Source organism: Mytilus galloprovincialis, chromosome 6, assembly GCF_965363235.1.
Source record: "Mytilus galloprovincialis chromosome 6, xbMytGall1.hap1.1, whole genome shotgun sequence".
Lineage (NCBI taxonomy): Eukaryota > Metazoa > Mollusca > Bivalvia > Mytilida > Mytilidae > Mytilus > Mytilus galloprovincialis.
The window spans coordinates 21978044-21992567 of NC_134843.1; the positions used below are offsets into that span (position 1 = coordinate 21978044).

General features: G+C 31.0%; 1 long non-coding RNA gene across 1 annotated transcript in view; it reads left to right on the plus strand.

Moving 5' to 3' along the window:
* LOC143078041 (uncharacterized) overlaps positions 1-14320 on the plus strand; it is a 62653-nt gene extending 48333 nt beyond the window's left edge. Inside the window, exon 3 of the long non-coding RNA XR_012979015.1 lies at positions 14109-14320. This is a non-coding gene — a long non-coding RNA (uncharacterized LOC143078041). The remainder of the gene's footprint in view (positions 1-14108) is intronic.
* The last annotated feature ends 204 nt before the right edge of the window (positions 14321-14524 follow it).

A 14524-nucleotide genomic window follows, 5' to 3' on the forward strand; every position in this document is an offset into this window, starting at 1 on the left:
AAATTTGTATGGCTCTTGACCCAAGAAAATGTAACTCTTATGGAAAAACTGGGCTGTTATATTTGTGACTGTTTTGAATTAAGGAGATTAGGTATGAACACTGACACTAAGTCAAGTAAATAATTTGAGAATAAATACATATACATGTATAATGTAATTTTATGATTCTTTTATTCACAATATATATGTGGTTTTTAGCTTGATTCTGACCAATGCTTATATTCCAAATATATATGTACATGTATATGCCTCTATTATTGTTGTTGTTACCAATTATGTAAATCAATTGTATCTGATTTTATGCCCTTTATGGGCCCTGTAATTTGGGAAATAAAAATATTCTATTCTATTCTATAGTCAATATTTTCCGAAACGCATATTAGAGGAGTAACGAAGGACCTAAATATCGAAATACGCCTGAACATTAAGAAATAGCTTATTTTGAATAATGGTATAGACTGCTGCAACCCGTTAGCCCCAAGGCTAAATTTATACACCAAATTAAAGCTTATTGATCGAAGAATAAACTGAGTATAAACGATATGTGACGCAATGACCATTAAAGGAGTTAAGAAATAGCCAATTTTGAATAATGAAATGGATATTTTGAATAAAGGAAACGACTGCTGCGACGCTTTAGCCCCTAATTATAGATTAACCTTATATCTCATTCAGAAGCTTATTAAGAGAGGAACAAAACGTATATAGTCAATATGTTCTGAAACGCATATTAGAGGAGTAACGAAGGACCTAAATATCGAAACACGCCTGAACATTAAGAAATAGCTTATTTTGAATAATGGTATAGACTGCTGCAACCCGTTAGCCCCTAATCAAGGCTAAATTTATACACCAAATTAAATCTTATTGGTCGAAGAATAAACTGAATTTAAACGATATGTGCCGCAAATGACCATAAGAAGGGTTATGGAGGACCTAAATGTCAAAATACGCGTGAAAATTAAGAAATAGTCAATTTTGAATAATGAAATGGATATTTTGAATAATGGAAAGGACTGCTGCGTCGCTATAGCCCCTAATTATAGATATACGTTATGCCTCATTCGAAAGTTTATTAAGAGAGAAACAAAAGGTATATAGTCAATATGTTCCGCAACGCATATTAGAGGAGTAACGAAGGACCTAAATATCGAAATACGCTTGAACATTAAGAAATAGCCTATTTTGAATAATCATGGTATAGACAGCTGCAACCCGTTAGCTCATAATCAAGGCTAAATTTATACACCAAATCAAAGCTTATTGATAGATACTACACTCAAGCTGGCAGCCACTTCTAGCAGCCAATCAAAATTGCAGCCACTTTTTTTCAGCAGCCAATTTTGATGATATGTCTAAAAACCAAAAAAGTGCATACGACTAAAACGTTCCAAAAATCGCTAAATCTTAATTAAATATAATTTAACAGCAGATTCGTCAATTTCACTTCTTGTACCGATTTTAAAAGCATTTCATTCCGTTTTAAATATGTATGCGAAGTTTGTAGCCGGTTCGTTATTCTATATTGGATATACAATATCCAAGCTGCTGCTAGCAGTCTGTTCAATATTCAAATTTAGTTGGAAATCATAAAAAATAACATTAAAAGCATGATTTTCATAGTTTAGAGGAGTGAAAAGATATTAAGCCAGAAATCGTTTTAGGACCCCTTCAAGCTTTCGTAAATTCTCGTTGTCCTCGAATATAAACCCTTATATAAGTTGAATATTTGTCTTTATGTAAATTAGAATTTTATCAATAAAACGACATCAAAGATTCATCAAAGATGTAATTTAATATATGATATCTAAAACAAAAACAAAAATAAAAACCGATCACTCCAGAAACAATAGATATATTTATGGAAAGCCAAAAAAAAAAAAGAAATGTATAGTGAAATCCTACCGGCGGAGACCGCTTAGATGATTGTGAGACCCCCCCCCCCCCCCCCTTGGTCTTTCAATGTCCAAAATTTGAATAAATTATAAACTCTGTAATATATAAAATGTATACCAAATGAATGTAGATACACATGTGATTAAAAAGGAACATTGGTTCTGGGTATTGAAATAACGTTGATGGGCAACTTTGAAGCTCTGTGGTGGCCAGACGGGCCAAGATCCCAGAAGAAATATTTAAGTGGCGAATAGCCTCGGTCAACACCTTTGAAATGAGCTAGGTCTGGTTTGGAACTTTACCATATGGATATGCCAAGGAGTACCGAATGTGTGGTAAATACGGAAAATTAGGTTAAGGGGCACGTTTGAACATCTATGGTGGCAAGACGGACTCGGATCCAAAAAATATTTTGGTGGAAAATAGCCTATGTCAATACCTTTAAAATGAGCCTTGTCAATTACATTATTCAAAATATCCATTTCATTATTCAAAATTGTCTATTTCTTAATTTTCACGCGTATTTTGGCATTTAGGTCCTCTGTAACCCCTCGAATGGTCATTGCTGCACAATCAACTTGTTATATCTTTAGTCAGAGGACGAATAACAGCAAAGGTTCAGTGAAAATAAAAAAAGACAACTTAGAGAAGTTTAATTTTGATAAATATGTTTTGGTATTCAGGTCGTCGATACATTTAAGCAAGGGATTTATTTCTGTTAAAAATAGTTGAGGAAAACCCACTAGTTTATCCTCCGAAACTAAACAAAGAAATAAAATTACAGATTTAAAGATTGTTTTATTATTTTTCATATAATTATTTGAATATTAGTTAGATAACACCAAAATGACGAATTTAGAAATACGGGATATACATTGTAGGTATAGTGTGAGTCAATTTTACTATTTTTATTTCACTATTCACCGCTTCAACTAGAATAATGAAACATAAAATATTTCATTATAATTCATTACTTGACATTGAATAGTGAACTTTGACATTTCTGAATTATCCGAGAACTTAGATTATTTTCACAGAAATAAAGAAATGTACAATCATTTCATTCCCAAAGCCACTATACAACGATTTTTAAGTTTTCATACAACATTTTGGAAGCAAACTTTACAAATACATGTAATTGACATTGGCTATTTCGTAATATGTCTTATTTCAAATGTTTTGATTGATCTTACTGTATGCTATTTTGTAATACCAAAGATTTCCCTGCGCCCAGACCGGCATTGGTGTCAAAAAGTATGTTTAGACAAAAAAGTCATATATACGACATTTTGGAAGCCCAGTGACGATAAATTTACATTGGGCAGGAATTAAGAAATGAAAATAAACCCAGAAAATTACTCTAATATTAATGTACCTTTTAAACAATCAAAAAGCGTGTTAAAATGTATTACCAAAAAGTTTGTTTCAGAGGAATATTAAAAAAATACTTTAAATAAACTTTCAAAAATGGATACCTCATGCAAACTTTGTCTTTATGGGAAATTAAAAAATAATTGTCAGTCTGAGGTTTATTTAAATTGCAATAATTTTATACATAGGCAGATACTCTCAAAATTTAGACTGAGTGATCATTCCCTGTGCATTGAATTAGGAAGGTACAGAAACATTCCAAGAGCACAAAGATTATGTAAAAAATGTGGAGTCCTAGATGACGAATTTCATTTCTTTTTGTATTGTGACATTAATAGTTATCAAAGGTACCAGGATTATAATTTAGTACACCAGCTTATCTAAAAGACTGTGTACCATTATTTCAACATCTTGATGCATTCAATACACTAAAACACATTCTAAACCCCATCCCTGAACTTGTTTGTCATATTGGAGTCTTCATTAACCCTTTCGGCGCCAAAACGACATTTTTGGTGTTTACCGCTAGCACGCCAAAACGACATTTTTGTCGCTTTTTTAGTAGAAACCACAAAGCATTAAAAACATACATAAAAAACTTCATTTGACTTCCGAAACCATATAAGGTTTAAAGAAAAATAATCGACTTTGTTCTGTGTTTCAAGAATAAAAATAAAAGTCTCAAATACATATTAAATTTTGGTGTTGAAAACTATTTTTTCTGTGATAATGTGCAAATTTTTACATAATCTATACTCCAATTATAAACTTTGTATGCCTCTATTTATTAAGTTAACTGAATGAAATTAGTTCACATGGTTGACTTAAAAAAATACAGTTGTTATTTTATTTTTAAATTGTAACGTTTATCTGAATGACGTCATCAAAACTGGTGCGGTGTGTGACGTTTGTGCGTATAAAAGTGGCAGGTACTTGAAATTACTGGAAACGTTTTGCAGTAAAACCATTTATTTTTTACCGATTTTTACAATGTGAAGTGTTACAGATCGAAAATCATTCGATAATTGGTAACACAGTTTGCTGTTTGTAAATATATTAAATAAAACTGTTTGTTCAAATTTAGAAGGTTAGCTCGGCAGCTATAGTCGGTAGAATCCGGGAATATATCTTTTTGAATGCACTCTTTTACCCATCATATTTCTTGAGAAATTTACCCATTTTGGGTTGGCTTAAACATAGGTTTACTTCACTAGTATTAAAACAATCAATTAAAGTTATAACTTATAAGGAATAATTTTGACAATTCCGGTCTAATAAGATAATTTCTGCGAAAACCAAATCAAACCCGGATTTTTTTGATTGATCATTCCAATACTTAAATACGGCATACAATCTGCATACTCCACCTTATGTGTACTGTACATCCGTCTCACTTTGTTGTCAATTCAATATGTTAGAATACATATTCAACTTTTAGTTAAGGTCGTGTTTTTATTTACCCATCACTTAATGAGTATTTTTGGATTTAGTTTTGTCCTTTGTTACTGTGCTGGTTTTTATTTTTTTTTGTGCTTGGACCAATTTTGACAAGTCAAGCTCTTTTTAAAAGCTTTTCGCTATTTATCCTAATGTTAAACTGGTACCCGACAGTTCTAGATTGGAGGAGGGAATTAACGACTACAAAAATTTACTGAGTTATTCCAAAGCTAGGAAGAAGCCTTTGGCAAAGTTGTCGTATCACATACACTTTCTTTTCATGTTTTGTTTTCGATCCTGCAATACTTAAACATGCATGTCGTGATTATCTCATTTTAAGTGTTTCACATTGAATTATATAGTGACCAATCGTGCATACAAGGAGAGAGGTAAAATATACCAAAGAGATAGTCAAACTCACATGTCGAAAACAAACTAACAATGTCATGGCAAAACACTAAAACTGCCCAAAAGACAAGTTAAAGGCAGCAAAGAATACTAAAGACTGAGCAACATTAACCCAACCAAAAACTGGGGGAGATCATATATACATAACTATTGTCAAGGCAGTACGCCGACGACCCGTAGTTTATAGCCTTGTTCTGGTGACTGTGGTGGCTATATGTGTCTCATTTGTAAACTATACTACAGATATCATAACTTTCAGATATCATAACGGACTCTTTCAAAAATAATACTGGTGCCAAAAGAAAATTCTGAATTATTTATTTTAACAAACATAATTGTTCAACAACAGCTAAAGAATAAACAATATATAAACACGGACGGCAATGCATGATTCTATAAAAATTACATACAAGCTTATACTATAGTACTGACAATTCAAACCCAACACACGCAATTGATATACGAACTTGTTTATATACAGAAGTTAGCATGTAGATCAGTCCATCTGATTCATTAATATTATTACACTATTGTCATCATTTTGAATCCGGTTTTTTTTTCGTTACTAGGAAAGATTTAACAAGACTCCAATCTAGCTACTTCGTATGACTATAACATAAAAAAGCTCAAGATATATTCAAATAGAGCTATGGAAAAGAGTTAAAAATATAAAAACATATTATGAGGCATCTCTTGTGATTCTAAGACCAGTGTTTTTTTAATTTTCCGTTTGGTTTAATACTGGAAAATAAAGGGTCGTCTAAAATTGCGTATTATCTTCTATCTAACTGGATGGGATATGAATGACAACATTTTAACCCGGGGCAATTTATCTGTGTCAGTCATCGGCGATGTTTTCCACTCATGCCTGAGAGTTGTTTTATTGTCTCAGTCGTTGTTTTCGATAGTATTTGAGTGGGGTTTTTTTAATGTCCAAGCGATTGCGTTCGTTGATATCAGACTGCTATATTTTGATTTAGGAAATGAATGATATAGCAAATACTGGTAGTCTCGAATAAATTTATTCACAGCCAATTTATACTTTTGCTTTTAGTGTTTGAAATATCGTATAATGCATATGTCCGACTATCTTCTTTTCAGACAGTAATTTGACCTCTATATATCTTTGTTAATTTGTTTGTGTCCTGGAGTGTCATTTTCAAGTCTCATTTACACCGAGTCTGGATCTCTTTTTAAAATTGAGCTTGTGATTATATTTGTGCATGTTTCAAATCAAATTCAAAACTTATAGAATCAATCACAGTCAAAAGGAAAGTACGTCGTCCGTAATTATCATTGGAGTAAACTATTGGTACCAACATTTACCTCTTTTATTTCAAACTTCAACCTTACCGTGTACATGTACTAGTTTAAACAAAAATAGACATACATCATAATGTAGGAATCTATGAAAGAAAATAGTTCAAGCATTTGGGGCTATGTCGATTTTAACGAAATGCCTAAAGAAACTCTTGCCAATAGAATTTGTCTTTACGATTAAATAGTTTCTCCTCATTTTCTGCGGAAATCGCACCTATGAAAAAGGGATCTACATCAGATTATCGATGTCAAAGATCGCAACAAGAAACATAAAATATTTTTATCGACAGACCCCGTTTAATGACTGAGGTTAAGTCGGACTTGTATTTAGCACATGCAGCATAGGACCTATAATTGTGTTTTTTACTGATATTAAGTTCATAACATTTTATAGAAATAGTATCTGTAAAAATCAGCTTACACCATTAAAAGGTCAAGTGAACCACAGATATTAATACATTAAATTGAGACATCAAGTGTTGCATAAAAAAAAAAATATTTAGTGAAATTATGAAAATTTGCATGCCGTTGACATGTAAAGTATTGATTGACTTGAATATAAAAAAAAATCAGTTTAGGATATATTTATAAAAAAAAGAAGCAAAATAAATGCTACTACATGTACTGGTCTAGTCAGAAAAGTGACATTCCTCAAAACCAAATAGGGAAATCAAAATGAAAGATAAGTCACACAATTGTTAAGTTAAAGCAAACTTATTTCAGATTATACGTTATCGGAAAAAAAAGATAAGTATTGTTGTATATTTATGAAATGTTTTCCGCTTAACTATTTTTTACTCAATTATTTGAGACTTATGATGGATGAATTATTACAATGCTATTTACTTGTATCCCTAATATTGTGGTGATATGAAAAGATCTGCAAAGTGTTAAGTCGAACTCTTCATCGATGGTGCTTTAGAAAAAAAAAACAGACCCGCGCTAAGTATGAAGAAACTGAGAACACTGCTCGTTTTTTTTTTAATCATTTGATGATATCAAATCTTACATATGATGATGCTTCATAGAGGGGCGTAAAGAGAGGGGGTAACTGAAAGAAGGAAGGCGAAATAAAGTTGCCATTTCACGATGAACGAACAATTAAAAATTCTTGCACGTTGATTTTTTTACCGATTTCACAAAACACGGTGAATAATGAACCTTTTTCACGGCTGCACGTGAAATAAAAATAGCAAAACACGTTACACGAAAATAACCCTTTACCACCCTCTTAATATCAAAATACAGTAATTGAGCTATATTTTCTTCAATATATTTTCACTGTTAATAATATTTATGCTATAAGAATCTTCATTCATTTCCATATTGTCGGGTTTTTTAACAGTATTCTAGAAAAGAATAAAAATAACTTCGATTTTTAGCCCGAAAATTAAGCAAAATTCCTGAACATAGAATTTACGTATAGTTTGCTACGTGTACTCAAGTTAATTCAAAGGTCACCAGAGATATGGGAAATTTCCCCGAATGTATTAGATGTCCAATTAATCGATTAACGAGGAAACGTGCATGTGCTTGTACGGTAATGTGTTGACGTTACGTTACGTATCATTTTAGTAACGTCATTGAAATATGTATGGCAACGTAACCATGTGAAAAAACAACGTCTCGGCGCCCAAAGGGTTAAGCAGTCTTTAGAACTGAGGAAGTCAGACCTATGTCACACAAGCTTATGATGTTTTTTTTAACTCTAATATGTTCTATTATTCTATTTATTATCACTACAAACTCCTCAGAGTCTGAATTGACCAGTTTTTGTGCTCGACCAGTAAAATCGAGCACACATTTTACTCGACTAGTCTCGACATTGTCTCGACTGTACTTAACTGTACTTAAGTGTACTCGACTAGGTCTCGACTAGGTCTCGACTAGGTCTCGACTTTACTTAATTAGTCTGATTCAGTACTTGATGATCTTTGTGTAGTCTGTAATGGTCTTGACCAAGGCTCGACCTGTCTCGACCTGTCTCGACTAGTCTCGACTCAGTCTCAACCAGTCTCGACCTGTCTCGACTAGTCTTGACCTTCAAATTTAGTTTTGACTGGTGTAAATCAGCCCATCTAACTAAATTAAATATTGATCTTAAAAAATTCAAGCTTATTAGGTAGTTTGATTTATTGCTGTGAAATGAAAGAATTTAATTTTACAATATGTAAAAAAAAAATTATTATATAAAAATTCAGATAGGCATCTTTAATTTTTTTAATAACTTTTTCAAATCAACTTGGATTTTCATCAAACTATGCAGATATCTTACATATATATCAAGCTTACTGAATCCCATTTCATTTAGTTTTTTGTTGTATTGCTGTAAAATTTAAGAATTAAAGTAATTTTGGTAAAAAAAGCTAGGATTTGCAATTCGGACAAAATAGAGATAGTACACTTTAATTTTTTTAATAACTTTTTCAAATCAACTTGGATTTGCATCAAACTATGCAGCTATCTTACATATATATCAAGCTTACTGAATCCCATTTCATTTAGTTTTTTGTTGTATTGCTGTAAAATTTAAGAATTAAAATAATCTTGGTATAAAAAGATAGGATTTGCAATTCGGACAAAATAGAGATAGTACACTTTAATTTTTTAAATAACTTTTTCAAATCAACTTGGATTTGCATCAAACTATGCAGCTATCTTACATATATATCAAGCTTACTGAATCCCATTTCATTTAGTTTTTTGTTGTATTGCTGTAAAATTTAAGAATTAAAGTAATCTTGGTATAAAAAGCTAGGATTTGCAATTCGGACAAAATAGAGATAGTACACTTTAATTTTTTAAATAACTTTTTCAAATCAACTTGGATTTGCATCAAACTATGCAGCTATCTTACATATATATCAAGCTTACTGAATCCCATTTCATTTAGTTTTTTGTTGTATTGCTGTAAAATTTAAGAATTAAAGTAATCTTGGTATAAAAAGCTAGGATTTGCAATTCGGACAAAATAGAGATAGTACACTTTAATTTTTTTAACAACTTTTTCAAATCAACTTGGATTTGCATCAAACTATGCAGCTATCTTACATATATATCAAGCTTACTGAATCCCATTTCATTTAGTTTTTTGTTGTATTGCTGTAAAATTTAAGAATTAAAGTAATCTTGGTATAAAAAGCTAGGATTTGCAATTCGGACAAAATAGAGATAGCACACTTTAATTTTATTTATAACTTTTTCAAATCAACTTTGATTAGCATCAAACTATGCAGCTATCTTACATATATATCAAGCTTACTGAATCCCATTTCATTTAGTTTTTTGTTGTATTGCTGTAAAATTTAAGAATTAAATTAATCTAGGTCAAAAAAGCTAGAATTTGCAGTTCGAACAAAATAGAGATAGTACACTTTAAGCTTTTTAATAACTTTTTCAAATCAACTTGGATTTTATTAAAACTATATAGCTACCTTGGTGATCTTACTAAATCCCAGGTTGTTATGAAGTTTTAAAATATATTTTTGTCAAATTTAATGACATGACACTATACATGATTTAATTACATCAGTACACGTGAGTTTTACAGGTAAAAAGAAAGCCCTACTTTTCTTAAACTTGTGTATTACTTATCTAGTGAATTAAAAGCCCTGCGATTTAGATTTAACAGGATGTTGCAACTTTGAATAAATGTTATTTAGAATTTAAAACTCTCTGGTAGAAGTGATCTTTTTAATAAGTTTGCCCCAAGCAGAAGGTATTGCTTTATAAATCACCACAAATCTGAAGAACTATTTTAATAATTTCTAATATTTCATCCCTTTTTGATATATTTATATAGTTTATATCAAAAGGAATAAAACATTAAAGGAATTATATTAATATTTTATGTATACTTTTCCCCAAATTATGAGAAAAGATATATTTCTAATATCGTAGCTTTCTGACCTAGGTTAATTAAATTCTTAAATTTGACAGAAATACACCAAACAAAATAACAACCTATGATTCAGTAAGTTCAATATATTGCAAAGATATTTGTAGAGTTTGATGAAAATCTAAGTTGATTTGAAAAAGTTATGAAAAAAATTAAAGTGTACCATCTCTATTTTGTCAAAACTGCAAATCCTAGCTTTTTTTACCTAGATTAAATTAATTCTTAAATTTGACAGCAATACAACAAACTTTATAACAACCTGGGATTCAGTAAGAAGAATACATCACCAAGGTAGCTATATAGTTTCAATAAAATCCAAGTTGAATTTAAAAAGTTATAAAAAAAATTAAAGTGTACTATCTCTATTTTGTTCGAACTGCAAATTCTAGCTTTTTTGACCTAGATTAATTTAATTCTTAAATTTGACAGCATTACAACAAAAAACAAAATGACCTGGGATTTAGTAAGCTTAGTATACATTTAAGATAGCTGCATAGTTTGATGAAAATCCAAGTTGATTTGAAAAAGTTATTAAAAAAATTAAAGTGTACTATCTCTATTTTGTCCGAATTGCAAATCCTAGCTTTTTATACCAAGATTACTTTAATTCTTAAATTTTACAGCAATACAACAAAAAACTAAATGAAATGGGATTCAGTAAGCTTGATATATATGTAAGATATCTGCATAGTTTGATGCAAATCCAAGTTGATTTGAAAAAGTTATTTAAAAAATTAGAGTGTACTATCTCTATTTTGTCCGAATTGCAAATCCTATCTTTTTATACCAAGATTACTTTAATTCTTAAATTTTACAGCAATACAACAAAAAACTAAATGAAATGGGATTCAGTAAGCTTGATATATATGTAAGATAGCTGCATAGTTTGATGAATATCCAAGTTGATTTGAAAAAGTTATTTAAAAAATTAAAGTGTACTATCTCTATTTTGTCCGAATTGCAAATCCTAGCTTTTTTTACCAAAATTACTTTAATTCTTAAATTTTACAGCAATACAACAAAAAATTAAATGAAATGGGATTCAGTAAGCTTGATATATATCTAAGATATCTGCATAGTTTGATGAAAATCCAAGTTGATTTGAAAAAGTTATAAAAAAAATTAAAGATGCCTATCTGAATTTTTATATAATAATTTTTTTTTTACATATTGTAAAATTAAATTCTTTCATTTCACAGCAATAAATCAAACTACCTAATAAGCTTGAATTTTTTAAGATCAATATTTAATTTAGTTAGATGGGCTGATTTACACCAGTCAAAACTAAATTTGAAGGTCAAGACTAGTCGAGACAGGTCGAGACTGGTTGAGACTGAGTCGAGACTAGTCGAGACAGGTCGAGACTAGTCAAGACAGGTCGAGACAGGTCGAGCCTTGGTCAAGACCATTTCAGACTACACAAAGATCATCAAGTACAGAATCAGACTAATTAAGTAAAGTCGAGACCTAGTCGAGTACACTTAAGTACAGTTAAGTACAGTCGAGACAATGTCGAGACTAGTCGAGTAAAATGTGTGCTCGATTTTACTGGTCGAGCACAAAAACTGGTCAATTCAGACTCTGAGGAGTTTGTAGTGTATATACTTAGTAGTAAATACAGATAAATTGTATGTATAATACAATCATTGGCAAGCGTGCTGTGTCAGTCACCCGTGATGATATCGATATCAGCACGGTTGCAAATTGAAAAGCTTTATCGCACCTTTAATCGGTATGACGTCACGTCATCGATTGCAGTCACTGTTGCAAAATCCCTAATCTGAATAACTATACCAGAGGCGAGCGACTCTATTGGCCGACAATTCGTAATTACCGCAGATTATGGGCAGGAGCTATTGTGAATGACTTAAAAGATGTAACAGTAGTGACAGATATTCCTTTAACCCTCTTGATGCCAGATTTTAAAAAATCAACGTTTCGACGTTGTCAATAGGCAATAACAACTTGACGTCGCCAGTGCCGAATTCTTTTGACGTCGTCTTTTTGGCGTTATTTTTTTTCATATTGATTTATAAAGTAGTTTTTTCTACACGAACGACATTCACACGGGCATTTTGATAATTCTATATTGATTGATAAAAACCTTTTTATACAAATTTGCATCTTGATGGACCAAGGAGATTCACAAATGTAAAGTAAACTGATATTTTTTTCAAAATACTGTTGAATTCGTGCAATTATAAAAATATCTTTTTTAATTGAGAGAGAATTTTTTAAAGTATTATGCGCCGCCTACAATTTTTTGCTACATATTTTCATATCATAACAGTTTTTAAAAAGATATTTTAGGGTATTTATGGGCGGATTTTTACCAAACCTTATGTTGAAAGACACGGAATTGCCGGAAATACATTTAAGAGATAACTGTATTGTATTTGAAGCTTTAAGGACGTCCATCGGTAGTTTTACTGTCGCAAATTTAGTTTACCTGGCGACGCGGAGCGGAGACAGGTAAACGGGTATTTGCGACAGTAAAACTACCGATGGACGTCCGAAAAGCTTCAAATACAATACAGTTATCTCTATTCTAATGCAAAACAAGTTCATAATTAAATTTCAATCATAATTTCAGTGTAAATTCTTCATTAAAGAAAATTCCGCGAAAATATGTTATCTTCTTTGGTCCCTACACTACGTGACGTCATAGGTATGCTTCCGCCGTCAAACATAAATACCGGGCTTTTTCTGGCTTCTGTGTCGCTTCAGAATGTAATAAAATTTGATAAAAAGAAGTTTTTTAGGCGCAACAAGTGAGTTTTGTGTTTATTATTGTAGAAATAACATGTCAATACATTCCGAAATTCAAAATGTCGGCTTCCTTAGTTACAGACAAGGAGATAGAGAATTTTACGCTTGCTGTAATCCAATCAAAACAATTGTTACAAAATAATTGCATTAGAATTGTTTATATGGTCATAATTTTATCTTTGATTGTTTTTATTTTCTACTGATGTGGACATCTATAATAATATTTTTCAAACCAATTTTGGTAAAATATATGGCAAATTTCAGGATAAAAAAATAGTGTTTAGATCTCTAGTAAAAGATAGTTGTTCAATGATAAATATAACCTGATAAACAAATAGATATGTGATAACAAATAAATCTTTTGGTTGATTGGCATCCCATAAGAAATAACTTTATAAAATTTATTCAAAAAATGCAATATATAGCACAAAGTTGTTCGTGACAATATTCTTCTCGCCACTGTATGAAAGGGGTTCGTACATCATTTCTTCTAAAAGGGTAATAAAGCGTCAGTTATAATCGTTTTTTTTTATCCATGTCCAAGAACTTTTATTTTTCTTTTGGGATTATATTGGTGTCTCGGGATGATACGGATGCGATATTGAAAAAGCCATATGATATTCTCTATATATTGCATTGCATTACATTGTATTGCATTGTATTGTATAAAATTATTGTTTGATTGTATTGCTTGACCCTTATGGGTGTAATTTTGTAATAAAGATTATTATAATAAGTCACCAGTTTTTTCTATGTGGATAAATTGTAAGTAGTGGATGTATGTGTCATATATGATTAACAGAAACTTTGAAACACACTTTCTTTTTTAAAATGTTATCAATGATTGCTCAATTCAGTATCAGCATGCCTGTCATTTAAACAATGGTTAGACTTTTTATATTAACAACTGCATGAAAGTTACGCACCAAATTTTACAATGACCTTAATTTGACTATTATATGTAGAATGCTATAATCAATTATTGAAATTACTTTTCTAAACTTTATAGAGTACCGGAGGGACTGCTAGATCAATTCCAGTTACCTGTACTAATACAACTTCTTCCTGTGCAAATAATAATTTCGTTTCCAAATTATGCATGCCAATAATACAAGTAGGAACTGGTGTTGTATGTGACGGTAATTATTCAATTGAGATTGCTACAAGCGTCCTGGGCAATGAAGAAAGAAAGTACAGTCTGTTAAATGGAATCACAATCAAATGTAAGTTAATTTGCATTTTGTCTCAATAGGTCAACTGGTCTATAGTGTGAAGTATTGTCACCAGTTATACTTTGTCTGTTACAAAATGTACGCTTCTTCAGAGTAATTGAAAAGATCATGCTTTACAAAGTTAAAAAATATAAACATTAAAAATAAGTCATCAAGCATCTTTACTGATATTCAACGACTGCTGCAACTACGT